General features: G+C 45.7%; 1 long non-coding RNA gene across 2 annotated transcripts; it reads left to right on the forward strand.

The window, feature by feature from the left end:
• The first annotated feature begins 422 nt into the window (after positions 1 to 422).
• On the forward strand, positions 423 to 26,361 carry LOC107978484. Of its 2 annotated transcripts, XR_003485119.2 has the most exons (5): positions 423 to 560; positions 1,612 to 1,712; positions 6,105 to 6,189; positions 17,798 to 17,879; positions 25,192 to 26,361. It is a non-coding gene; the product is annotated as an uncharacterized LOC107978484 (long non-coding RNA). The 2 variants fall into 2 exon arrangements; XR_003485120.2 differs by lacking the exons at positions 17,798 to 17,879; positions 25,192 to 26,361 and adding an exon at positions 7,204 to 7,245.
• The last annotated feature ends 570 nt before the right edge of the window (positions 26,362 to 26,931 follow it).

Raw genomic sequence — 26,931 nt, forward strand, 5'->3', positions numbered from 1 at the left:
GATTCCCAGAAACTACTCTACTCACATAAATGTGACAACTTAGATCAAATGGACAAATATTTCAAAATACAAACCATTTTAATTTGCTCCATATGAAATAGATAAATGAACAGTGCTGCACTGTGACAGAAATTAAATCTACAAATCTACAATTTAAAAACTCCACCCCCAATTTTAACAGCCCCTTAAATGGTTAAAACTGATTTCTACGACCTCTTCTAGGAAATGGAAGAGGAGAGAACTCTCCCTACGTTTTCAATGCAATTGATGTTGGCCCGATACCAAAACAAAAAAATTTAACAAAACGAAAATGATGTCTTCATCCACATAAATGCAAAAGTCCTTAGAAATATTAAATATAACCCAGAACACAAAAATAACTGTAGGGGAACTTGTAGCCACACCTGCTTAGGGGCTGGCTACAGGTCTGCCTGACCATGCCCTTGCAGGCCTGGTCAGGGTGATGTAAAGTGAGAGGTTCAGGGGCTGGGTTTCACTTTCGTTTTTCCTTTTCAGCTTGCTGTACAGACTGCTGCTGCACCGGCTGGCTGGGTCACTCTGTAAGTAAGGCTTTTCCCTATTATTTTCCCTTATATTTCTACTTGGCTCCGTATTGGTAATTTCCCATTTTAAATAACTACATAATGTAACAAGCATATCTTATTCTACACAGGTTCAGCATTCAAAATCCAACTAATAACCATCCACTATAGTAACAGGCCAAAGAAGATATGATCATATTAATTGATGCATAAAAACATATGAGGTGCTGAGGAGGTGGTGCAGTTTGAGTACAAGCAGGAGGACCTGAGTGTGGATCCCTGGCAATGACACAATCACAGCACTGAGGAGGAAATGAGATGAAAGCTAATCTCTGGAACTCGCTATGCAACCAGCCTAGTTGAGTCATTGAACCAGGGAGAGAGAAAGATGTAAGATTTGAGATAGTGCAAGATCCTGTCTCAAAAAAAAAAAACAAAAAAAACAAAAAACAAACCAAAGGTAGACAGCGACTAAAGTATACACCCATAGATCTCTGGCATCCATGCACATGTACACATACGTGCATTTGCACATGAAAAACTATATATATATATATATATATATATATATATATATTTACACAAAAGCATTTGACAAGATCAGTAGCCTTTTACTTATCACCTGTTCTCAGTCTTATTCAGCAGAGGGCTACAAGTAGCCAGTGTAATAAGCAAGAAAAGTAAATTAAAGAGCATGCCTACCATAATGTAAAAAAGAAAACCATCTTTTCATGATGTAATTTCATATGCAGAAAATCCCATGTGATATACAGAAATAAAACAAAAACTTCTAGAACTAGTAAGTGGATTCATTAAAGTCAAGGATGCAAGACAAACAAAAAGTCAATTTTATTTTTACATCGAATGAGCAAATGGTTCCCCCAAATTTTAATGCCATTCATATCTTTAGTACAGTGAAAAACATACACAGAGCTTGTACGGTAAAAACTACCAAACACAGATGGAAGTAATTGGAGATCTAAATAAGTAGAGACAAGGCATGCCAGTTGGAAGACTCAACATAGTAAATATGTTAATTTTCTTGCATTTAAAAAGTTTCTATCCACAGGTGCCTACTGAATCACCTTTGAGACCACCCCAGCAGGTCTGGAGAATCTTATTGCAGTCTGGGGAAGGGAGGAGTCTATGCTGCCCACTCTGCCTTGGATGGTATGCTGTTGGGCATTCGATTGGAGTAGAGGGGTTATACCTAGCGAGAGATTGTATCTTGGTCTGCATTTTTCTGTTGTTTTGGCTAAAGAGGGCTTTGGGGGTGGCTCCTGTCCTTGATCATTCGTGTTTCTGGCTTCTTCAGCTCGGTTCTAAACTGAGAGTAAGGTAAGAAGGTTGACCCTCATGTTACTCAACAGAATGCTACCCGTTACCGAAAGAAAAGTAAATAAGGGGGCTGAAGAGATGGCTCAGTGGTTAAGAGCACTGACTGCTCTTTCAGAGGTCCTGGATTCAATTCCCAGCACCCACATGGCAACTCACAATTGTCTGTAATTCTAGTTCCAGAGGACCTGACACCCTTGGCCTCTAGGTCCTTAGCCATTTTAATTTATTCTCTCAACCTTGCAATCTCTCTCTCTCTCTCTCTCTCTCTCTCTCTCTCTCTCTCTCTCTCTCTGTGTGTGTGTGTGTGTGTGTGTGTGTGTGTGTGTGTGTGTGTGTGTGTGTGTGTCTGTGTTTGTGTAAACAATGTCCAGGGCTTTAATCAGACACTGTGAACTTTGAAGAACTAGACACAAGAAGCTAGACAGACTCTTCATTGGATTAGGGTTATACCCTCTTGCCTCTTCTTCAGGGACTTAGCCTCAGTCATGGCTGCATGAACATGTTAAGGGCTGCAGAGTTGGTGAAATGCTGAAGTGAGGGCAAAGAGAGCTCTGAAGAGCTCATGAGAATGGGAGGGGAGCAGCTGACCCCAGTGTGAGAACAGAATCTCTCTCCTGAGGTGCATCGTCTGCCTCAGCTCAGGTCCAGTTCCCAGGCTGACTACTGACAAACAGTATCCAACCTCAGGCACAGGCCTGGGGATTTCTTTAAATGCATATGCCAGCTAAATGGTAAGGTATCAGAAATTTCCTGCCTTTCTTCCTGATACATTGTGTGACTCCAATAGCAGGTGCCACCTACCTGGGAGACAGTTTCACCAGGTGGAGCCTTCTCTTCAGCCCTGCCCCCATCAGGCTCCAAATCCTAGTTAACAGATGTTGCAAAGGTTATACTCCCCCCAACTTAGATTCTAATTTCATTTCAAATTTGTATTTGGATCATTTGTAGAGCAGAAAGAATGAGTCACTTGAGCTCACTGAGTCTGCCCTTCAGAGCCAATTTTAAATAATTTTAAACAACCCCCCTCCCCACACACCAGTGAACTCTTCAGGGACTTGTCTTGTGGAATTCCAGGCACAGTGACCTTAGCTATTCAGTGAGAGTAGGCACAGTTCTCACAATGATGACACAGGGTTGCTTTGAGTAAAAAAGGTGGAAGCTATCCTAAAATGCCCAAAGAGAGAGACCCTCAGACATAAATTGGTCAAGACTGTAGGCCTAAGCTGGGCATGATGAAAAGTGCCTGTAATCACAACACTTAGGAGACAGAGGCAGGAAGGTCATGAGTTTGAGGCCAGCTCAGAGCCTGTCTTATAAGAGATGCTGAGTGCTTTAGAGTGTGTACTGCTCTTCCAGGAGACCCAAGTTCAGTTCCGAGCATCCTCATCAGGATACACTCTGCCTATAACTCCACCTTTGGGAGATACAGGACCCTCTGCTGGCTTTCATGGGTACTTCACTTGTGCACACACACACACACACACACACACACACACACACACACACACACACACACGGAGACACACATTATTACACGTAAATCAATCTAAAAACAAAACTCAAAGGCCTTGGGCTAAATCTTTGAAGAATGGTGTTGAACATCATACTGAACCCTGAACCCCAAAACATGCCCCAGCTGTCCTGGAGACCACCACCACCCTCACACACAGAAGAGGCTTGGGGTTCAGAGAAGCTATCCTCAGTTGCAGAGCCTGGGAAGGCCTGTCTTTCATTGCACAGCTCGCAGCTGGTCCGGCCCTTCTCCAGGGTCCAATTACTTGAAACCCCCCGGGGAGAGAAGAACCTCAGACACCCGAGGGAGTCAGGTGAAAATGAAGGATCTCAGGCCTAGATAATGAGACAGAGCTCTGAGAGGCAACTGAGAAGAGAGTGAACCACAGATGCCAAGACCCAGAAGGCTGAGTTCCGGCAGCAGCCACTGAAGCTGGCCCAGCAGAGGGAGGCAGTCCGAGGAGGGATCAGCACAGCTGCTTTTGAGGACAGTGGGATTTGAAGGCTGTGAGCCCAAACCCATGGCCTCCAGGCCTACCCTGCTCCTGTGGCCACCCCAGCTGCCCCTCTCCGCTCCCAAGCCATGCCTGCTTCTCCCAGGGAGTGGCCAGCAGAGGGAGAGAAGCCTTGGTGCTCAGCCTCAGGGGACAGAGGCAGCAGTCACAGCTGCTGTGCCTCCACTCAGCTCTGGCCTTCTTCAGGGGCTGCCTCTGGAGCACTGCCTCCCCCACAAACCCATGGGACCCGAGTGTCCTGCTGCTGCTCTGCTGAGGTGTGCTATCCTCCTGGCTCCCTGCCAAAGTCCCGTGCTGGCCCGCAGGGCCCTGTGGTTCAGGATATGGAATCCCTGTTTTCCCAGTTGGCCCTGCTGCAGTCAGACTCACTTAAGCTGGTCTCTGAATGGAAATATCTAGGCAGGAGCTGCTGAAGAGCAAACCCCAAGGTTGGTATTCCCTGGGGAGGGGGTGGGGGGTTACAATAGGCTCCTTCTTGTCTCTTTTGGCATTGGGCCTTAGTTCCAGGATCAGTTTCAGACATGAACGTTGCCAATCTGCCATTGGGAGCAACAGCCTAGGGTGGCCTCAGCTTGGCCAAGTTTGCTGATTAGCTGGATTTTCTTCCAGTCAGGCCTCTGTGCCAAAGGTGTCTCTATTTCAAGTGCATCTGGCTTGCTGTCACTGCAGACTGAGCAGATGTGACAGGAGGGGTTGGGAACATTGTCTGGGGCTCTGAATCCAACTGCCTCTAAGGCTGTATTTGACAGCTTAAAAATAGGCCTTGTGGTAGGCTAAAAAAACTGGCCTTCAGAAATCTATCCCTGTCAACTCCCTGGAATCTGTGAATGTGTTTAAGTTATGGGTCTTGTGAAGAAATGGAGTTTATCCTTGATTGTCTGAGTGTGACCTAAATATAGTCACATACTTTCTTATGTGAAGGAGGCAGAGGGAGGCCTGGGGAGATGACTTAGTGGGAAAGAACCTTGCTGCCCAAGCATGGAGACTGGAGTCCAAATACCTGGAAGCTACATAAAAATCCAGATGTGGTCACATATACCTGCAATCCCCAGTGCTGGGGAGTAGAAACAGGAGGATTGCTGGTTTGCTGGCTGCTAACCTAACTCCAGGTTCAGTGAGAGACCCCGTCTCAAGAGAATAAGGCAGTGTTGATAAAGTAGGGTCCTCAATATTCCAATGTCGTCCTCCAGCCTCTGTGCATATGTGGGCATGTGCACCCCCATAGATATGCACATATGTCACACACAGAGAGAGAGAGAGAGAGAGAGAGAGAGAGAGAGAGAGAGAGAGAGAGAGGAGAAGGAGGAGGAGGAGGCAGAGGGAGTCCTGAGAGAGACAAGGAAGAGAAGGTGATATGAAGATAGTTGCAGAACTGGAGAGCGTGACATCCAGTCAAAGAATGCTGGTGACCCCCAGAAGCCAGATATGGCAAGACAAGCTCTTCCCCTAGAGCTTTAGGTTCGTCAAGGCTCACAGACCCCTTATTTTCAGACTCTAGTCTACAGAACCATAACAACATCTTTCTGTTGCTTTAGTCACCAAGTGTGTGATTTGTCACGATGCTCACATAAATCAACATATTCCTTATGCTGTGTGAAGGGACCAGCTCCCCATTTCAGCAGCCATAACAGCCTAGCATGTGCTTTCCTAACCCTGCCTTGGTCACTAGGAGGTCAGATGCCTGCCTTGTGGCAAGGAACCAATCAGAAGTTAGCTGGTGGCGCTATGCTTTATGGCTCTGGGTGTGCTTTACAGACAATCGCACAGCAATGACCTGCAGAGCATAGCAACCACCCTGGGAGGGCCTATGGGCCATAACAACCAGTTGGCCAATCAACACAGGGCAAGCCCTCCAAGCCTGGAGGCACACCAATCCTGAGCCTGTGCGTACCCCTAGACACTCCCCTTACGCCGCCCTATAAGATCTCTATGCCGTGGCTTTGCTGTGTCTTTCCTAGCCATCTGCCATGGTGGATGGATGAAAGGCCTGAGCTAACATGGGGTTAGCTCCTTAATCAACTGCAATAAAACCTCTTGCTGTTTGCATCAAGTTTCAGCCTCCGCCTGGTGATTGGGGTGTCCAAGGTCCTGGGACAAGATCCTGGGGGCCTGGGCCTCCGGAGGTCTTTCATGTGTAGTGTGGCAATATTCAGACAGCCAATAGTGGTGATTTATTATTATTTGTCTCCCTCTACAGGTGGGGTGTTCAATAATAAAAGGTCCAGCTGCCGGGACAATACTCAGCCATGATCAGGACTGCCCAGCTTCTGGCCTAGACGAAGGTAAGCCAAGGTAGGCAGACGAGACAAGCAGAAGGGGCAGCCTCATTTTACTGTTCACTTTTCTCCTACCAACTCCCTGCCAAATGGTGGATATGGTTACAAACCCTGTACAATGGTAAATTCCTTTAGCTTGCTTCTGGATGGTTGAGCCACCTGGCATGAGAATGAAGAGAAAAGGGGACGTTATGAGATCAAGAGTGACCACAGTCCAGGAGTTAAGAAACTGGTCACAGTTGAATCTTCAGGAAGAGACTTATGAAGAGGATGTAACAATTGTCCATTTTCTTGTTGGGGAGCCAGGAAAATTCCATTAGGGAATTTGCAGCGGTTCCAGTAACCTGGAGCATCTTCTGCATTGAATTGCAGATGCTAGCTGATTTGCTATTGAATAGCATGGCCTCAGTGGGGAATGTCCCCTAGTTTGCATTTCTACAGAACTAAATATTTGAATAGGCCTGCTCCAGCGCAGAGGGTCGGGTGTGTAAGTAACAAGTGAGGACAGAGAGAGTTAGGAGGGATCAAACAGAGGGGTCTAACAGAGAGAGAAATGGCCTCATGGTCAGGGAAGCATGGTTAGGAAACAGCCAGTGAAGGGACCAGCTCCCCTTTCGGCAGCCGTAACGGCTGAACACGTGCTCTATGGCCTTGTCCTAGACACTAGAAAGTCAGATGCCTGCCTCGTGACAAGGAACCAATCAGAAGTTAGCTGGTGGTACTCTGGGTGTACTTTACAGACAAGCACACAGCAATGACGCAGAGCATAGCAACCACCCTGGGAGGGCCTATGGGCCATAACAACCAGTTGGCCAATCAACACAGGGCAAACCCTCCAAGCCTGGAGGCACACCAATAGTGAGCCTGTGCGTACCCCTAGACACTCCCCTTACGCTGCCCTATAAGATCTCAGTCCTGTGGCTTCTCAGAGTCTTTGCGAGCCATCCGCCATGGTGGGTGGGTGAAAGACCCGAGCTAACATGGGGTTAGCTTGTTAAATTACAATAAAGCCTCATGCAGTTTGCAGCAAGCTCTCGAATCCACCTGGTGATTGGGGCGACCACAGTCATGGCTTGGGACCCCGGATACCTGAGTTTCTCGAGGGTCTAACACCAGGAAGATGCTGAATAAACAAGAGACTCCAGTTTTGCAGCATGGAACTGAGAGCTCTCTAAAGACAAGATGCCTATGTCTGGTCTTTATCGCCATTGGGTTACTAGGAATTCCCAAGTCCACGCTCCCCCGCTCAGGCTGAATCTCATGGCTACTGTGGCTTGGGGCTGAGACATGCCAGGCCACAACATTTTCTGCCTGTCAAAAAGAACACACATGCCTGTAATCCCAGTACTCAGGAGGCAGAGGCAAGGAGATGCAACTGGGCTATGTAGTGAATTCAAAGCTAGCCTGAGCTACAATATTGAAACAAAACAAAGTAGGCACTTACAAGAACAACAGAAATAAATTAAGAGGTGTAAGTATAAATAATGTGCCTCATTTTATTGCTCCCATGTGGTCCCCAGAGAGCCCTGTCCTTGTATAGTGATAAAGAAAACCAGGAGGGTTAGGACGGAAAGGTTCAGGCTTTGACGCTGATCAGCTCTCCATCTTTAAGAGACAGACCCTGCCCCCTGACAACAGTCAGGACATGCGAAAGAAAACATGCTACGTCATCACAATGTCACCCGCCACGCATGAGGACTCTGGGCATGCATGGAACCTCAGTGCGCATGTGCAGTCTTCCCTTTAAAAGCTCCAACTTTACTGCTTCCTCTCTACTCCCTCTCTGCTTCCTCTCTTTACGCCGCTCTCTCTCTGCTCACTCCTTCTCTGCTCTTGTCTTCTCCCACCTACGCGCTCTCTCTGCCTCTCTATGGCGGCTGGCCGTGGCGGTCAGCCATTACCCCTGTTCCTCTTCTCTCTTAGTCTTCTTACTCTGCCGGGCCATATAATAAACTAGTTAACATGTCTCATCTTGCAGCTTTCTCTTTTCCTCTTTTTAAATAAAAACATAACAAGGACCACATTGCCCCTTGTCAGGCACGCTGCTCCTAGCTGATCTTACACATGTCTCTCGGTCCCAACCCTCATCTTTCTCTCTTCTATAGGCTTTCAAGCGCCTTCCTCATAGACAAATACAGATTTTCAAGATTTCATACACAAAGAAGTGTGGGTGCTGTGAGAAAGTTGGTCATTTCTACAGGGTCCATCCTCAAGCCCCTGCTCCTTACCCGTGTGAGCTATGCAAGGGGCCACCGCTTGCTGTGCTCATCCCTCAGAGCTCAACTCTTCAGAGGAGCAGAGATAACTCCAGGACTGCCAGTGATAGCCAGTGTCAGGTGGGAGGGCAAGTTGCAGAACTTCCTGGCTTAGCAGGTTCTCCTAGACATTAGCCACACCACCACCTGTATTCCTCAGTGTTTTCTAGAACAACACAACCAACAGCATGAAAGTCTATTTGAAGGGAAATTAATAAATTGACTTACATGATACAGCCAGAGTAGCCCAAATATGCTGCCTTACGCTACAAAGGCTGAGAACCCTCAGTCTTCAAGGCTGAGTACCTCCGCAGTCCCGATCCAGTACCAAAGGCCTGAAAGATTTCTGGAGAGTTGCTGAAGTCTTGGGAGTTCAAGGTCATCTCCCACAAAAAGTGAACAGAAATAAAACAGGTGGGGGGGGGTTGGTTGTTCAGCACTTTGCCAACTCCTCCTGTAAAATATTCCTCATATTCATAGCATTTAAACTTTTTGTTATAAAAGTTAATTTTGCTTAGATTTGTCAGACATATCTTCTCCCATCCTTGTCTTCCATATTTTTATTATTTCATGTATAGGGGTGTTTTGCCTACGCACATGTCTGTGCACCACATGTGTGCCTGGTACCCACATAGGCCAGAAGGGGCCATCAGATCCCCTGGGACTAGAGTTAGAGATGGTTGTGAGCTGCCCTGTGGGTGCTGGGAATCAAACTCCAGTCACCTGGAAGGTCAGCCAGTGCTCTTAACTGAGAAGACATTTCTCCAGCCCCTCTCCCTGATGTTTTTCAGCTTTTGGTGTTATCTTGTTTTGTTTTGACCTCTCAAAACATTATATAAATCTGTCTGGCGTGTTTAATTAAATCTACCAATCCCCTTCTTAATCACTACATTTTGCCTATTGCATACATGGCAATTATTAATCTCTTTGGGACTATTTCCGTCTTCAACCTTAGAACCAGATCTGGCCCATTACCAGCAGGCTGGGCTGGCAATCAGAACCCATGACTACAGTAGAATGAGCGCTGGGTTCCTCAGCCTGATAGAAGAAATGCCAATTTGCATAGCAGCTTTCACCTCCTCAGAGTCCCAGCGTCTCCTCGTCCCATACGGAATCATGTTCCTCCTCTTTCTGGGAACACAAACAACTGATGGAGACAAGATCAAGGCGTGAACTGTTCTGTTTCTTACTGGCCTTTTATGTCCTAGGCACCAGGTGTGTGGCAGCCTTACAACTATAGCTCTCTTAGCCTAGAGGATTCATAGTGATCAGGAACGGTAATTGTTCTATGGTGCACTGTTCTCCAAAAAGCACACACGGGCACATAACAGGAGAAAATCAAGGCCAACGACTGATTGATCTTTAGATTCAGATGATCCAGTGGTTCTCAGCTCAGACGACAGAGAGGCTCAATGACTATTCCTTATACTGTGGGATGCCTCACTGCTGGGAAGCCAGTTCTAGACAGCTGCTAAGAGGTATAGATTCTGCCTCAGTATGGGGGGGAGGCATTCAGAAAGCCCCATGTCCCCACCATGACCTGAGTGGAGATGGGAATTTGTCCTGAGAGCCTTCTAGCCTCTCCTTAGAGAGGCCAGGAAGATCCTTAGCATTCTGCCAAGGCACACATACACATTGCCACAGCAAAACCATTCTTTAGCAACTCCATCCCTGATTCTCACATATCCAGCTAAGAATTCTCAGGACCCTCTGCCGCTCCATCGGAGGACTCTAGTTAGTTGTACAGCTTGGGACTTGACAGGCCCATTTTGTATGCTTGGGGCAACATTGAGAGTTACTGTGATTCCTGTCTGAGAGCCTGCGAGCAAGTCAATAAATACACCAGTCCAGATGTGGCCAGAGATGTTGGTTACTGTATCCCTCCACCCCCCCAACACACACACACACACACACACACACACACACACACACACACACACACACACACCTCCCAGCCGGCAGAAAGCCCAGGGCAGTGCCATCTTGCACCTCACATGAGAAAGTTTAAGATAACGAGTAATCTGACAACCATACAAAGGGGTTAAACTAAACCATGGCAGAAGGAGGCTAAACAGAATCATATCAGCGTCCCCAAAGTTGCTCTTATCCTATCCTGTCAAATGCACCTGTTTTTTGCTGACTATTGGGTGTTTTGAGAGCTTTTAGATTGGAATGTTTCACTGGCATATGGCTGCAGTGTTCCTCACACAGGCTGGACAGGGTTAGATGTGGTGGTCTCCCAGTTAGCTGCTCAATGCTTTCCCTCCCCCTTCACCTCTCACTGGGGCTTCCTTAACCACATGAATAAACCTGAGGCCTCCTCTCCACCCTAGCATACCGTTCCTCTCCTCTCTGCTCCATTCTTCTGTGTGCCCAGCACTATTTGCAGCTGCTAGAATCTCTCCTGTGTCATCACTGCTGTGACCCCAGCCCCTACAATGGTGTCTGTCACATAGTAGGTGCTCACTAAGTAACTATTGAGTTGAATGAATTCCATCTAGGCCAGTTAAATAAGTTGACCTTTACATCCTTAGCCTAGGCCACTCAGCCACAGGTCTGTCCTTGGTCAGAGAGCACAGTCATAGTTTCCAAGCACACTAAGTTCAGAACTTGTGTTTTGTGCATTTGTTCAGAAAGTTTGAAACTCCGTTGTAGGCAAATTTCATAGACAAATAGCTACCCTAACTTCAACCAAGGTCACCTTCCTGTGAGTGACAGGCCAATGTGTATATGCTTCTTAAGTGTTCTGGTTCCATTTCTGTTGCTGTGGTAAAATATTCTTTCCAAAAACAACTTAAGGGAGAAAGGTTTGTTTTAGGCCACGACCCCAGACCATAATTCATCACTGAGGGAAGTCAAGGCAGGAACTCAAGGCAGGCACTTGAAGGTGGACCTGCTTGCTATTCTACATGGCATTACCACCAGCCAAGGAACTCCTTTCACAGCAGTGAGGCAGGGACCATGGAGACGACTACTTGTTGGTTCAGATAGGCTTATTCTCAGCCAGCTTTTTAGACACTTCAGGACCCCTGTCCAGGGAATGGTGCCACCCAGGGTAAACTGGCCCCTCCTACATCAATTAACAATTGAGACAATCTTCCCACCCACACCCGCCAGACATCTCTGCAGGCCAATCTGATCTAGGCAATTCTCAACTGAGGTTCTCCTCTCTGATGATTCTGTGCTAAGTTGACATTTAAAGCTAACCAGGATCCCATGCATTGGGGAGATGGCGGTTTGTGTTTGCCTTGAATGACAAAGAGCACATCACATAACCTAGTCTGAACAATGTTAACACTTACCAGCATGGGACCATTGTCTCAAAGGATTGCAACAAAATCCCAGTCCTGAAACATTTATTACAAACCAGCACCGGCAAACAAATCCTACGGCTGCTGCTGCTGCTGTTTTTGCCTCCCCTAGAGGGCGCTCCTCTCCAGCCAACTCAAGACGAGCTGAGAAACGCTTGTTCTGAATGCTTTCCTTCTTGATGTGGTTTTGTCAAAAGGAACATTGTTTATTCACTAAAATTCAGAGTTGATGGTAAAAAATATATTGTATGACATTTTTAAAGAGTAAATAGAAACATAATTAAAAAGAAAAACACAAACCCTCTTAGTCGAATGCTCAAAATTTTGGAAAAATAATTTCCCCCAAAAGCTGTGTTGATATATTTGTTTAAATATTTATTTTTAGCCAGGCAGTGGTGGAGCACACCTTTAATACCAGCACTTGGGAGGCAGAAGCAAGCGAGTTTGAGGTCAGCCTGGTCCAGCACAGCCAGGGCTTCTCAGAGAAACCCTGTCTCAAAATACATGTATGTATGTATGTATGTATGTATGTATGTATGTATGTATGTTTGTATGTATGTATGTATGTACGTATGTACCTACGTATGTATGTATGTATGTATGTATATATGTATGTGGCCAAGCCGCTACCTCCAGTAGCTTCACAAGGGCTCTACTTGGCCCACAGAGGGATGGACATAGGGGTGATTGGACAAGAGGGTCTGGCTAAGAGGTGGGCCAGACCCAGCAGCACTGAATGTGGGCTGTGGGCGTGGGTGTGCCCAGTGCCCTTCCCTTTCTCCTCAACCTCATGGTTGCACTTTATGTATTCAGTTCTTGCTTTGGAGCCTGGGTGGGCCTGGACTGGTCCGAAGGATGTGTGCAGTGTTTCACCCTACCCCCTTTACACACACCCCTTACACCCACAGTCTGCCCTCTGCCCCCTAGCCTGGGGCCAGAATAGCCTCTTAGTTCAAAACAGAAGTCCATCTGGTTATCTCCTTACCACCCCATACACACTGACAGAGACAGCAATACCCCCACCCCATATTAAATGTGTAAAAAAAAAAATGGGCCAAGCATGGTGGTACACATCTTTAATCCCAGCACTCAGGAAACAGAGGCAGGTGGATGGATGTCTGTGAGTTCAAAGTCTGCCTGGTATGCATCCAAGCTAGCAAGGGCTATATACTAAGACTCTGTGTCTGTCTGTGTGTCTCTCTGTGTCTGTGCTTGTCTGTCTGTCCGTGCCCCCCCCCCCCGCCACACACACATATGGTTAAAGTTAATATTCTAAAAGAAATTGGAACTGAGATTATAAATATTGAAATTTAGGGAGCAGATTTCTAATTATTTGCACATGATATGAGAATCTAGCCTACTCATAATCTACTGAAAATCATTAAAATACTAACAGACATCTATGCAACACGTTCTTACCGGTTTTCAGAACAGTCGATGATTAGTAGGAAACATGGAATCTTCTAGGCAGACTTCACTGAAAGCCTTTCTGGAATCGGTGGATGCAGCTAGAAAGCAAATATCTTGAATTAGGAAGCAGAACCACATGATCCTGGGCTCCCTTCCTTGGTGGGGGACATTCGATCACATGATAAACCCTGAGTTTGCCTTAATTAAATAAAATTAACCTTGAGTCAGGAGGCTGAGTTAACAGCTACTTGACAGAAAGTAATCAGAGAGTGTCAGAGGGCATTGGAAGAGAGAGGCACAGGAAGTGGTAGAGAGGGATTTGGAATGTTGCAGGTCTTTTTATTTGGTGGAGCACAAGGACTTTTTGGGGGGCGAGTGGGGGAGATGCCAGCAAGGAGGGATTAGCTATTTGCTACTCCGCCTCTCTGAGCTAGCAGGTTTTCACCCCAGTCTTTGAGTCTTGAGTTTTAATTATAAATACAAAGATAGAAATTTAGCTAAAGCTACCTTTAGCAGCAGCAACAGGGCTGGTGCCTACGGGAACAGAATCCCAGCCAGGCTGCAGCCTGAACAAGCAAGCCAGTAACTTTGGAGTTGCAATTACTGGCTGAAATTGCGTTAGATTAAGGCACAGCCACTGTGCCAAAGTTAAAAAAACACTTCCTCCCCCTGAGGTCTGAATGAAGGGCTACTCTAGATCCAGCAGCCATTACAATTAATATAGAAGGCAGCTGAGTCTAAACTCCAGTCCATCAGATCCCGGTAGGTCAGAGGTTAAACCAAGATATGCCAAATTAAAAGAAGAGAAACCAACCACCTAGTCCAAAACATGAACAGACAGTTCCACAGAAAAAGAAAGGGCTGGAGAAAAATATCCCAAACATATGTGAAGACGCTTAATTCATCTATAAAAAAATTAAAGGAACATATTGGTGACAGGTCCTCTGCGTTGGCAGGGGTAGAGAGAAATAGGCAGCATTATATATTTTGTTGCTCAGAATGTAAATCAGCAAAAAGTCTTTGGATAACAATTTGACACTACCAAGAGTGAAGATGTACAGACCCTTTGCTGCAGATCTTACCACTGGGTTTTCCTACAGAAATATTCTTGGCAGGGCATGGTGACACATGCCAGCTCTTGGGGAGGTTGAAGAGGTGGATCTTAAGTTCAATAAGATGAAAAGCACATATTTGGCACTAAAATCAGATTAGGAGCTTCAAACATAGGAAACTATCAGAATGACTTTATACACATGGTACCTGAATCCATGGTGGTTTCAAATGATAAATGAGTGAATATGGCTTATCTCACAATGCATGTAGATTGGCCATTGTTTGTAATCATAACATCCTGGTTCATATTCATTTAAGCGGGAACATACACATACTGAAGCAATATTCAGTCTCCCACCAATTTTTAGGAAGCCTGGTGATCAGGCCCAGAAAATAGGCAAATCAACAAAAGTCGTATATCCATGAGGACAGATAACATTGTCACTGCAGCAACTGTTGAGGATGCCACCACCAGCCCAGAGCATGTGATCCTGGTGTTCTGGATCTCAAGCTCAGACCAGAAACCCCTCACAGGTACATGTGATTGGTCAAACCTGGTCTCATGTCTGCTGAAGTATAAGAACAGCTGGGAATTATTATTAAAAAATAATTAAGTAAAACCATTCATTTTATATTTTTAATTGAATCTATGGGTATCTTACATCTCATTCTTCTTCCAGTTCTTCCGTATCTGCCCCTCCACCCTGGTAACTGTCCCCCAACAAAAGTTAATGAAAAATAATAAAACATCTTACCAACCCCTCTGGGCAACAGCCTGCTCTTTTATCAGCTGCAGTCTTCTGTGTTTGCATCCTGTCTTTCCTGCATCTCCATCACACACTCATTCGCCATAGTGGCACTGGAAGTTGCAGAGTGTCACATGGTGTACCCTTCTGCCCAAGCAACTTTACTTGAGAATATTCATTGCAATGAGTCATTAAGCTAGTTCAAGACCTCTGGCTTCTGCTGCAAAGTCAATACTGGACCGTCATAGAGACTCTCAAATATCCTGCCGTTGCCCTGATCCGTGAGGGATCTTGGCAGCTATGGAGCCACATGCGTGGCCCCTTCATGCCTTCCCGAAATCGGGAAGATGTTGGAGTGGGCCAACCCAAAGCCCTGGATCTGGGCCTGGGTGGTAGTTGAGTTGGTCAGCTTGCCAGCTTTCCCTCATCCACACCACCAGAGATGGCTTGCCCTCTGTCCAGGTGAGGGGCGGGGCCAGCTCTCCTGAAGCAGCCAGAGAGGGGTGGGGACAGCTCTGCCATACCCAAGGCTTCAGGCCGGCTTGCCCGTACCTTGCCACCAGGGCCAGTTCTCCCATGCTGCTCTGGTAGTGCCAGCTCTCCCACAAGCAGCATCATGAGCGCTCCTGGGCTCACATCAGGGTCAGCTCTCCTGCTTCCACATCAGGGCCTGCTCTCCCACACAGCCCAGGTGAGGAGTAGGACCAGCTCACCCATGCCCACACCATCAATGCCAGTTCTCCTGCACTTCCCCCGTGCAGTGCAAGGCTGGCTCTCCCATACTCAGGGCACCAGGGCCAGGTCTCCTGTGCCACCCCAGTGAGGGCTCTCCCACACTATTGGTGCCAACTCTCCCAAGCTCATGTCACCACTGGTCCCGCCCTCCTGGCTTCTGGCTGCATTGCATACCCCGGGCATCCTCAGCCTTTGGTGTTAGTACAGGTCACTGACATCAACACAGACCCCAGCTGCATAAGGACCATGGACCCAGACATGGCCCTTGGTTGCAGCAGGGGCCCAGACATCACACGGTCTCAGGTGGCTGTGCAGGGCTCTCATGTCAGAGTGTTCCTCACTGCCATTGCTCCTTGAGTTCTGCCTTTCTTCATAGCTCACAGAATTCTCAGTTCCTCTTTCTCTCCCATCTCTTTACCATATATTCCTCCTTCCTTCTACTGTGATGGCCCAGCAAGGAATGGGCACTGTAAAAAAAAAAAGGTCACATGAGCAGTAGGCTAGACTTGACCCATGGGTGGTATTTTTGGTGACCTTGGCAATAGGACAACCTTATTATTGATTATAGAACCAAAAATCTGAAACAATACATTGCAAAGTAGAATCCAGCAATGTGTCCAAAGAACCAGACATCCAGAATGAAAATAGAGAGCGGAGTGTAGCAGTAACATCCCTGCACTTGAGAAACTAAGCTGGGGGATTGCTATTAATTCAAGGCCAGACTAGGCTGCCCAGTGAGTTCCTGGCCAGCCTGGGCTACCAGAGACGGTCTCAAAACCCTCCAAAATAAATAATAATAACAGGTAAGTTTTGTTCCAAGAATGGCTCAGCATTTAACACAGGACAACATCATCACCTCTACTGGTTGTTCTGTCCAAGTTTTCATCTTTTTCCTAGTTGATTTTGGTGCTGTGCTTTTTGCTAGGAGGCCACCCACTTCCTCACTATTTTCAACCTTGGCTCACCATTTATTTGCCTTCGGTATTGTATTTGTTCTTGGGTAATTTCACACACATGCACAATGCACACTGGTCACTCTTACCCTCACCTCCTTGTATCTCACCGCCACCCCGACCATCCTCGCCATTCCACTTTGGCCTAAAAATCTCTCATGTTCATGTCTATTCCTTTTGTTATGTGGTTCACTGGGCTTAATCAGAGCCCTCTGTGTGACCATGAGTTTGGAGCTATCTGTAGGAGCCTGGTGGGCTCAGCGGTGTGTACACAACTAGAAATGGAACCACTCACCAGCTAACACTTCAGCAGCAAAAGGTATGACCCTATGAGCACCCCCTTCCAAGACGGTTGACAGGGCCAGTCTTGTGTGGGTCCAGAGCAGGTAGCCACATGTGTGAGTTAAGTGCAATGGTTCTACCAAGTCCCGAGAAAGGCAGCTTGCAGTTTCCCAGCTCTTACACATACTTCCTGCCTCTCTCTACACCCTTAAAGCTCCATGAACATCACAGGAGGGAGTGTAAATGTCTTGTTTAGGGCTGTTATTCTCAGCTTCTTGGGCTTCCAGAAATCTCTGCATTCACTGCCATTCATTGTAAGAAGTGTTTCTGATTAAAGTTAGGAGTAGCTTTGACTATAGGCATAAGCATAGCTGTTTAGAAGGCAGTTTGACGCTATGTTGATTTAGTTAAACAACAGTAATAATTCCCCAACTATGACCTCTCAAAGCCCGAGTTGTTGGTCAGGCTTACAGTACCAGCCATTGTCCCCTCATCCCACCACGGAATAAGCCTCAAATTCAAACAGGCCAATTGGTTATCCCCCAAACAGTTAAGCCACTACTGTACAGGTGGACACATCTTGCCTTATGGTTGGCCCGTGGTTCACAGCAGAGCAAGACTGACAACAGCTTCCCCAGCAGCCCACACAGTGCCCTTCCGCACTTTAAAGGCCAGCCAGCAGGGAGGAAGAGCTTTGCTGGTTCTGGCTAACTTTCTCTATCTACTGTCGAAGGCAGTGGTTCCTAACTGCGACCCTTTAACACAGTTCCTCATGTTGTGGTGACCCCCAACCACAAAATTGTTTTTGTTGCTATTTGATAACTGCAATTTTGCTACTGTTATGAATTGTAAATATCTGTGTTTTCCAGTGACCTTAGCCAACCCCTGTGAAAGGGCTGTTCAAGCCCCCAAAGGGCTCATGACCCACAGTTTGAGAAGCACTGGTCTAAGGTATGTGTTATTTTCTGAAATAGTCTTCTCTAGTTCTGGCGAGCAAACATGATGCTACTATTTTGGCAGGGTGTGGGGGAGCTTTGGAGTCCCCCTGACCAGCTCCTGTGGCATCATCTCAACTCCTGACACTGGGGACTGTAGTCAGCAAACCACCGCTTTTAGGAACTGCTTCCATGCAGCCATGCAGAGTAACTCCCTCCCACTCCTCATATATGTTTTTTTTTTTTTGGGGGGGGGTTATAGAACCGCAGCTTTCCACATGGCTACTCCATTCCTACCCCACCCTCTCATCTGCTCAAGGACAGTCTAGACCCTTCTTGAGGGTGCTGAGAGATTCTTCCAGTTCCTGGGGTTTCTGACTTGGATAAAGAGCAGCATTAGGCTCCAGCCAGGGGCAGCCAGGAGCCACCAGCAAGGCTCTAGCATGTTCCTTCACACTCAGGAAGTACAGTCTATCTGACATCTTCCCACATGTACCCAGCCAGGGTTCACCTGATAGCCCTTCTTGCTAATGGTATCCCCGTGTTCTCATTGCCATTCTATGATCAGGGGGGCTAGAGAGCTGGTGCCGGAGAGGAGCTTGCAACAGGACAGCTTCAGCTGTAGCCTTTATTGGGACCTTGACTACCTTAGTATTGTGATTGTGAAAGACGAAGTTTCTTAGACACTGCCTGCCCACAGCAGGTCCCCTCTCCCAGTGATCTACTAGAGGAGATCGAACCTGGGGATCTCATGGATGCTAGGCAAGCATCTATCACTGAGTGACATCCTAGTTGCCATTCCCGCTGAGGGAGACTCTGAGTCTCTCAGGTTGACCTTGATCTTGTAAACCTGACTTAGTTTTCTAAATACAAGGAATTACAGGGCCATGGCACCAGGCCCAGAACCTTTTAGTTTTTAAGTTTGGAAAAACTTTCTAGTCCAGGTAGAAACCTAGAAACTAAGAAAAATATAGCTATAGCCATGCATGGTGGTTCATGATAGTAAAAATCTCAATTTTTGGAGTGTAGATACAGGAGTTCAAGGTCAACCTGAGCTACATAGCAAAACCTTGTCCCCCCCCCACCAAATAAAAACAATACAAAAGAAAAGATAAAAATTTTGACTTCATCAAAATTTAAAGGCTTCATTGAAACAGATATATCAAAGGGGAAAAAATCCAGATGGAGTGAATTAAAAGGAGTTGATAGATGAAAAGCTTTCATGTCTAGAGCTAGAGAGCTGTCACAGACTAAAACCATAACCAAATAGGAGATCAGCCAAAAAGATTTGAATAGAGGAGTAAATATTTTATCAATCAACCTAGGAAAATGTGCTCAATCTGTTCTGAGAATGCAAAGTGGTGTGACTGTAGGGAATCCTTTCCACCCTTTGGATAGAGAGGAATCTTGCAGAAGTGTGATAATAAGTACTGTTGGCAGAGATGTGTGTTCTCAGACATGGATGGCAGAGGAATGGGAGTTAGCACAGCTTTAAAAAGAGCAATTTGAGCCCGGTGTTGTAGTGCACGTCTGTAATCCCATCATTTGGGAGGCTGAGGCAGAAGGATAGAAAGTTTGAAGCCAGCTTGGGCTACATAGTCTAGAAAACAAACTAATAATCTGGCATCGTCTAATGAAGTTTAATAAGACTGGGAGCCAAGGGAAGCCTAGGAGTCTGGAATTCTCAGTGCAGACCATGGGGAAGAAGAAAGCCGCAGAGAGAGAGGTTTGTAGGTCTCTAGATGATCTCTCCTTGAGTATTCGACAGAACGCCATCCGGACCTGTCTGAAACCTGAGGCCAGGTGAAAAGAACAGTTACTGAGACAGTGTCTTATGCCCACACAGTCAAGTACAGCATCCAGAACAGATGTATGGGACGCTGGACAAAGCAGGGTTTCTTTCTTCTTTCTTTCTTTCTTTACAGATTTTTAAATTTTGAATTAGAAACAAGATTGTTTTACATGACAATCCCAGTTTCCTTCTCCCTCCCATCCTCCCCTACCCCCCCCAACTAAAACCCTACCTATCACATATCCTTTCCAAAGCAGGATTTCTTAAACTCTTCTGATCATAACCCTTTTCACCCCAGAAACTTTTAGGTGATCCTGGATATTAGGTATTTAAAAATAGATATATGAAGCAATTATTTATCAATAGTAAATCATAAAGGAATTTAAGTAAATGTAGATGCATATACATATTTTATCATGTATTAAAGATGAATCAGATTTGTATGCTAGCAAGATGGGTGTTCTTATTTAGTTTTGCGTAAAGAATTAAATCTTGGCAGAATATTTGATACTGTGGAATGAAGAGCATTATCAATGCTCCCCAGAGTTGGTCAATATTTTGATCTTATAATCATCATTTTAAGTGAATAGCATTGCATAAATGCATAGCACAAACCAGCAAAAGCATGTTTAGGGATCTTTCAGAAATTATTGGAAATTCTGCCTTCATCTCAAGCCAAAATTCATCTGATGATTTAAAAAAAAAAATGAAAATCAAGTCAGCCCCTGAAATGGCAACTCCCCAAATTAAACATTCTAACATAATATAGTTCAAAGATATATTAAATTGATACACGCTGAAGAAAGACTGTAGGATAGTATTCAGTATTTGGCTTTAAAACTCCGCGTGTACAGTAAAGCCGCTGCAGCTCAGAGCACACCAGTCTGCACTCCTGAGCCTAGGTGTCTTGGGCTGTGTTTGTGGCTGTTTTCTGGTGATGCTGCTGGTGACTGGATTTGGGAACACATATTTCCAGGTTCTTGGTGACTGATCCAAAGAATTGAAAATCACAGAATTGTGAAAGAAGCAAGATAATTTCACTTGGAGCAAAATAGCAGTGCAGGTTATGGAGAGAAATGCTGTCAAGATTGACAGTGGGCATGTGAGTGAGGACACTCAAGGGCCTTGGTTATTATTCGGGGCTTCCTTTCATGGGGTTCAAGAGGAGGGGCTGGTTTGATAAATCACAATGGTTTCTCTACTGAACATGTCCCTTCCCTTAATACATCTGACTTTAATTACATACATGCCCAATTGTACATAGGCATAAGATGGTAAGGCAGTTCAGGCCAGACTGGTGCTGCTATTCTTTATACCTAGACACTTTGGGAATGTATTTAACGTATAACATTGAGCAAAGATGGGAGTGTATATATAGTCTAATACAGGTGGGGATTCTGAGATCACTAGGTGCATTGTTTGGAGATGGGTATGCATACATAATTTATACAGGTGAAGGAACTGGGCTGTCAAGTGCATTACTACAAGAGAGGGGTGTAAACACAAGCCCACACTAAGTAGGGGATCCCATGGTACTAACTATTTCCTATGCTCGCCTGCCACAAAGGTACGGTAAATGCAGTGAAAAGCACACAATGTTGCATGTTCAGAACCAAAGATATAGTGAAGTTGTGCAATGCACCATGGGTAAGCTCTGGCAAAATACCTTGGAATTTGAACTAGGTTTTGGTCATTGCTCCTTTCTCTCTTGCTAAAAGTTTCACAATCCCCACATTCAATTCCACGAGGTCATGACCTACAGTTTAGGAAGCCCCATACAGTGCTCAGAATGGCCTCTCAAAGCTGTGAGGAATAAGGAAGACTAAACATGACTCTCTTGTTTCCTAAAGAAGTTTAGAAGCCAAATCTAAGAGGAGAAAACTGTTTCCAAGTATCTTAATTGTATCTCAGGGGAAGAAAATCCAAGAGTATTTATAGGGACACAAAAATATCTAGCATCCAACAAAGTATAAGTCTCATTGACTGGCATCCAGTCAAAAAATTACTGGGCAAAGAAACAGGGAAATACCACCCATATTTGGGGGGTGGGGTAGCAGTCAATCAAAACTGACCCAAATACCAGACTTAGAAAGCAAGGACATTAAAGCAGTTACTGTAACTGCACTCCATATGGTCAAAAGCTTAAATATAGAGACATGGGAGATATTTTAAAACATCCATATTGAACTAGAGATGAAAATGGCAGTGTCTGAGATGAAAAATATAACTGGCAGATTAACAAATTACAAAGGACAAAAAGAGAAAGAAAAAGAGAGGAGAAAAGAAAGGAGGGAGGGAAAGAGGGGGAGAGTCGATCCAGCTTTCTGATTCGATATCAAACACAGAGAAAGAGTTTATTTTGGCTCATGCGTTCAGAGGTTTCAGTCTAAGATCTGTTGGCCCATTGCTGACAGGCCTGTGACAGGCAGTCATGCTGGGATTGCATGCAGAGAAGACAACCACCCATGTTATGATGGGAGATGAAAGACAAAGGTCAGGAGACCATGGCCTCACATGCTTGAAGCCATGTCCCCAGTGACTTAAACCCCCTTACTAGGTTTCACCTTGTGAAGCCACCATCACAAGGTGGTGGACCAAGCCTTGATCAGAGACCACCATCTGGGGGGCATTTAGCCATGCCATACCAAAAGGAATCAGAAAAACCATTGGCTGAAAACTATGTCTGAAACATTTTCAATTGATTTTTTTTTGCTATTTAAATTTTTCATTTAATTAAAATATAATTATATCATTCTCAACTCCATCTCCTCTTTCTTACCCCTTCAATGTCTGCCCCCTCCCAAATCCAAGGCAACGTAAGCATATAATAAATAACATAAAAATACAAACTGCTGAATATATTCAGTGTGGCCTGCATGTATGTTCCTAGGGCTGACCACTTGGTATTGGAAAACCACTTAAGGGTCTCACCCTGCTGGAAAAAACTAATCCCCCTTTCTCGGCAGTTGTTAATTGCTTGGAGCTCTTCCTCTAGGGATGGGACCCTATGAGACTTCCCCCATCTGCCTTGGGCTGTCAACTGTTGTTAGAATTGTTCAAGTCTTGTTTAGGCAGCCATGATGTTGAGATTCATGAATGTAGCTTCCCTGTCATAGCTAGAAGGCACATTCTCCTAGAAGACTTGCAAGTCCTCTGGCCCTTACAATCTCTCTGCCCCCTCTTCCCAGATGGTCCCTGAGTCTTAAGCGTAGACGTTGTATTGCAGATGCATCCTTTGGGGCTGGGAACTGCATGGTCAGTTGTTCTCTGCATTTTGACTAGCCAGGGCTTTCTGTGGTGGTCTCCTTCTGCTACAAAAGAAGGTTTTTTTGATGAGGGCTTGATTAAAAATTTTAATTCACAGAGTCAAGAAGTCTAGTGAAAATCAAGCCCAAAAAACAAGAACACCAATGTTCGCTAAAGCCTTCTGCCACCAGACATGTGCATGAGCTTCAGGCATGTGCATGAGCTTCAGGCATGTGCATGAGCTTCAGGCATGTGCAGGAACTTCAGGCATGTGCACGAGCTTCAGGCATGTGCATGAGCTTGGATGGGGTTCTCCAGTTCCAGTGCAGACTTCAGATGACAACAATCCAGCCATCGTGTAGATGGCAGCCTCAAGGTTAAAAACACTCCTGCATTCCCGACTCATGGAAACTGTTAGGTAGCAGTTGTTAGTACACACACACACACACACACACACACACACACACACACACACACACACACAGTTTTTAAAAAGTCATTTCTGTCCTGACATACTTGGAAAGACAAAAATAAAAAAGCAATTCCATGGTTAAAAACCATGTTAAAAACATAACACTGGGGATACAGCTCAGAGAAGGGCACTTTTTCAGTATTCATGAGGCCCTGGGTTTGATCTCTAGTACTTGAAACAAAAAGTCCCTCTACTAGAGCAGTAAACACTGCCCAATGTTCTTGAATTCTGGAAACCAGTCAAAAGATCAAAACATCAGGGTGAGAGCTTAATGAAGAAAAACCAAGCAAGGCAAACACTGGATCTCCACCACACAGCTTGGTGTCGATTTAACTTACCAGTCTCAGTGGCAGCAGAGCAGAGCTTCAGCAACACCAGCATGGACCTTACTCTGGGAATTGTGGTCACTTAGTTTATCCTGTCTGTTGTCTCCCTGCAGTACTGAACTAAAAGGCTTGCCTTTATTTAGCCAGATTCCACTGAGCAGCTGCCCAGGGGTGTTTGTGGATAACACTGAAAGCAAATCCATTAGCCACTACCCCATGGCGCAAGCGGTAACAGTAGAACAAACAAAACAAACTGAAACCACTGGGTGGAAGAGCCCAGGGAATGGAACAGGCTCTGAACATTCCTGTCATTCTAGAAGATACATGCAGAGGAGATACGAGGATCCTTACAGTGGGAACGACGTAACAGAGATTGCTGATGGGGATTAGAACACATGCCCAGAATCCATAAGAGTATAAAGGAAGATCTCAGTGCCGGGGCAGGCTACCTTTCTGTGAGCTGCTGGCCAGAGAGTACACTGAGGCCCTCCAAACAGCATCAGCTATTGATACTGTTACTCTCGTTCTCCAGAACAAGATGGTAAGACAGGATTGTTGAAGGCACTGCATGCTTTGATTGCAGAACACAATGAAATTAAGCGGGAACTGAGCTGGAAACTTCCCCCTGCTGGCTAATATTCCTGTCATCATCAGTTTTATCCAGCTGTGAACCCTGCATGCCAAACTACTGACCTGCCAGGCAAATGTGCTCAAGAGCACACAGTGGCCTGACTGTTAGGTGGTTAACCAACCACTTTCTGCTTGGGTTTGAGGCGTGCTTCATGGAACGGGGTTTGCATCTGGTGCTGTTGACCTGGTGCTATGGGCACGGCCTATGCCTGGGAGGTCCTAGATCCTAGGTCCTAGGAGGGAAAGCTATTACTGTTGTTTTGTTAAATGGACATGATGGTCTGCAAATTAGGTTAAGTTTATGCCCTTAGATCAGGGCTGCTGCAGGCTTTGTTTTTTTAGTGGGCCCCCACGACTCAAGGCTGGTAATCAGTCATAGTGCTGAGACAAAGAGGCTGCTGAATTCACAGCCCAAAGTGAGACAGCTACACCGACCTCTCTAAGGCACAGGGGACATCATGGTATAAGGGGCAGGCAGAATGCAGGAGGCAGAGGAAGGGGTTCAATGATGTGGAATACTGTTTTCCAGGCATGATATACTGTAAGGCAGTTTTTTGGCCTAGCAAACTGGGCTCACTGCATCCTGTCTTTCTATTATGTGGGCCATTTGAATGGCCATTCAAGCATTGAACTTAAAATGATCCATATCCTATTCCATAGTTTGTGTGTTCACTTCCCCCTCTCCCCCTCTCCCCCTCCCCCTTCACCCACCTACCCACAAGCTTTTGACTATTTATTTAGTGACCTAGAATAGACTCTTTTCCCAACTCCCTGATCCCTCCCTGACCAGGGTCTATAAGTAACAAGCTTTTTAACTAGCCTATGTGGTGATATGTGTCTAATCTATGCCTTCCACCTGAAGAACCAACAGCTACCCCAGGCCAGATCTTCACCAGTCCTCCAGGAGACAAGAGCAGGCTTCCAGCACCAGATTGATGGCTGATGAGGACAGACACAGGACATCTATCAGACAAGAGCTACAAAGGCATCTATCTGCCAGTCCAAACAGCTCAGTGTGAAGGACTCCCAGTCATTGTCCAACAACCAGGTGATAGGCCTGGCTGCCAGGCAAGTGCAGTGTCTGTGAAAGGCACACTATAAGCAACTGAACGTAGATCTTTTTCCTTGCCCTTAGGGCAGAGTGCTGGCTGCCCTGGTGCTCCAAGTCAATCAATGACAAAGATCTCCACAGTGTTTATTAGCTGCATCTTCTAAATCCCCTCCCCTTTGGGAAGGCATCTTTGCTGGCAGTCTGTAGCATCACTTTGTGCAAACTTCTGCTGCCAGGCCGTGGTCCCACCTTTCCACTGAAACTCAGAACAAATTCCCCTGCCACGACGATGACCGCCTTGTGGCTGTAGATGCAGTCCTTTGGGCCACGCAGAACATTATGGCTTACAGAAGGTCCTCCATCCATGCTTTTACTGACTCTTGGAGAGTCACAAACGAATTATGTGTTTGATCAACCCAGTAGCATGGAGAGAGAGAAATCCTTACCCAGGCCCATCTTTGTGGGATGCCTCCATCTGAAAAGAGGTGGCCAAATGGCCAATCATAATGACTAGATGGAGTGAAGAAAAGTTACATGGTCGCAACTGGGAGCTGGAAAGTGCCGCAGACGTGGGTGGACCAGAGCATAGTGCAATGGATATCCCTGGAGAGTCAGCCTTGCAGGTAAACGTTTGTCTTCAGAGTGGCAATGTTAGTGCGAGCCAAGGCTTATAGCCTTTATGATACTCCAGGAGACAAGTGCTTCTTTATACAGGTGGACAATTCCCTCTGCCCATAGGCTTCTGCCTCCGAGACTGCTAAAATCCTTGTTTAATAAATGCCCTTTAACTCTAAGACATTAACTATACCAAACTCCAGGCCATATTGTCACCATTCTTTTCACTGTAATTGGGTACATACAGTCACATAGCCCATATTGGTAATTCAGGGATAATTAGTATTATCTTTATATTCTCCAAAACTCCCCCTATGAATTTAAAGTATCAGTTGTTTTGCTTTATGCTAACCATTGATCACCAAACTGGAGACAGATAGGAACCCTTTCCTGAAAGCAACCCTATAATTTTGCTGCGCAATTATATCCATCTACCCACTGAAATCCCTGTGTACAGTGGCTTTCATAGTGCTTTATCTATATCTGTCTTTTCCAAGAGTTAAAAAGAATCACAGCACAGTGCACAGAAAGCACAGCATGAACCCAGTGTCTTTTGACGTCTCTTTATAGTCAGCTAGTCAAGCCCCCCTTACCTCAGTCCCTCATTAAGACATGCCCATCCCAACAAAGGTAAGCTGTTTTTATTCCCATAAGCAGGCTGCTTTTACTTGCAGGTGGTGAAATGAGCATTACAGCGCTATCCATTCAAGTTATCAGGATGATGCAAACTTAACAAAGACACAAATCTATTGTAGTGTAGCCTTGTATTGATGAGACATTTGCATGAACTTCTGGTCCAGATGGTTGGTGTCAGATGGTTGACTTGTGCTGTGTGTTCTTGTGTCTGCGTACCTATGTCTCTATGTTGGGCACCTAGATTATAGGGAAGGGGTCCATGCCATCGAAGAACAACATTCTACGGGTATAAATAATTCT

Source organism: Cricetulus griseus, chromosome 4, assembly GCF_003668045.3.
Source record: "Cricetulus griseus strain 17A/GY chromosome 4, alternate assembly CriGri-PICRH-1.0, whole genome shotgun sequence".
Taxonomy (NCBI): domain Eukaryota; kingdom Metazoa; phylum Chordata; class Mammalia; order Rodentia; family Cricetidae; genus Cricetulus; species Cricetulus griseus.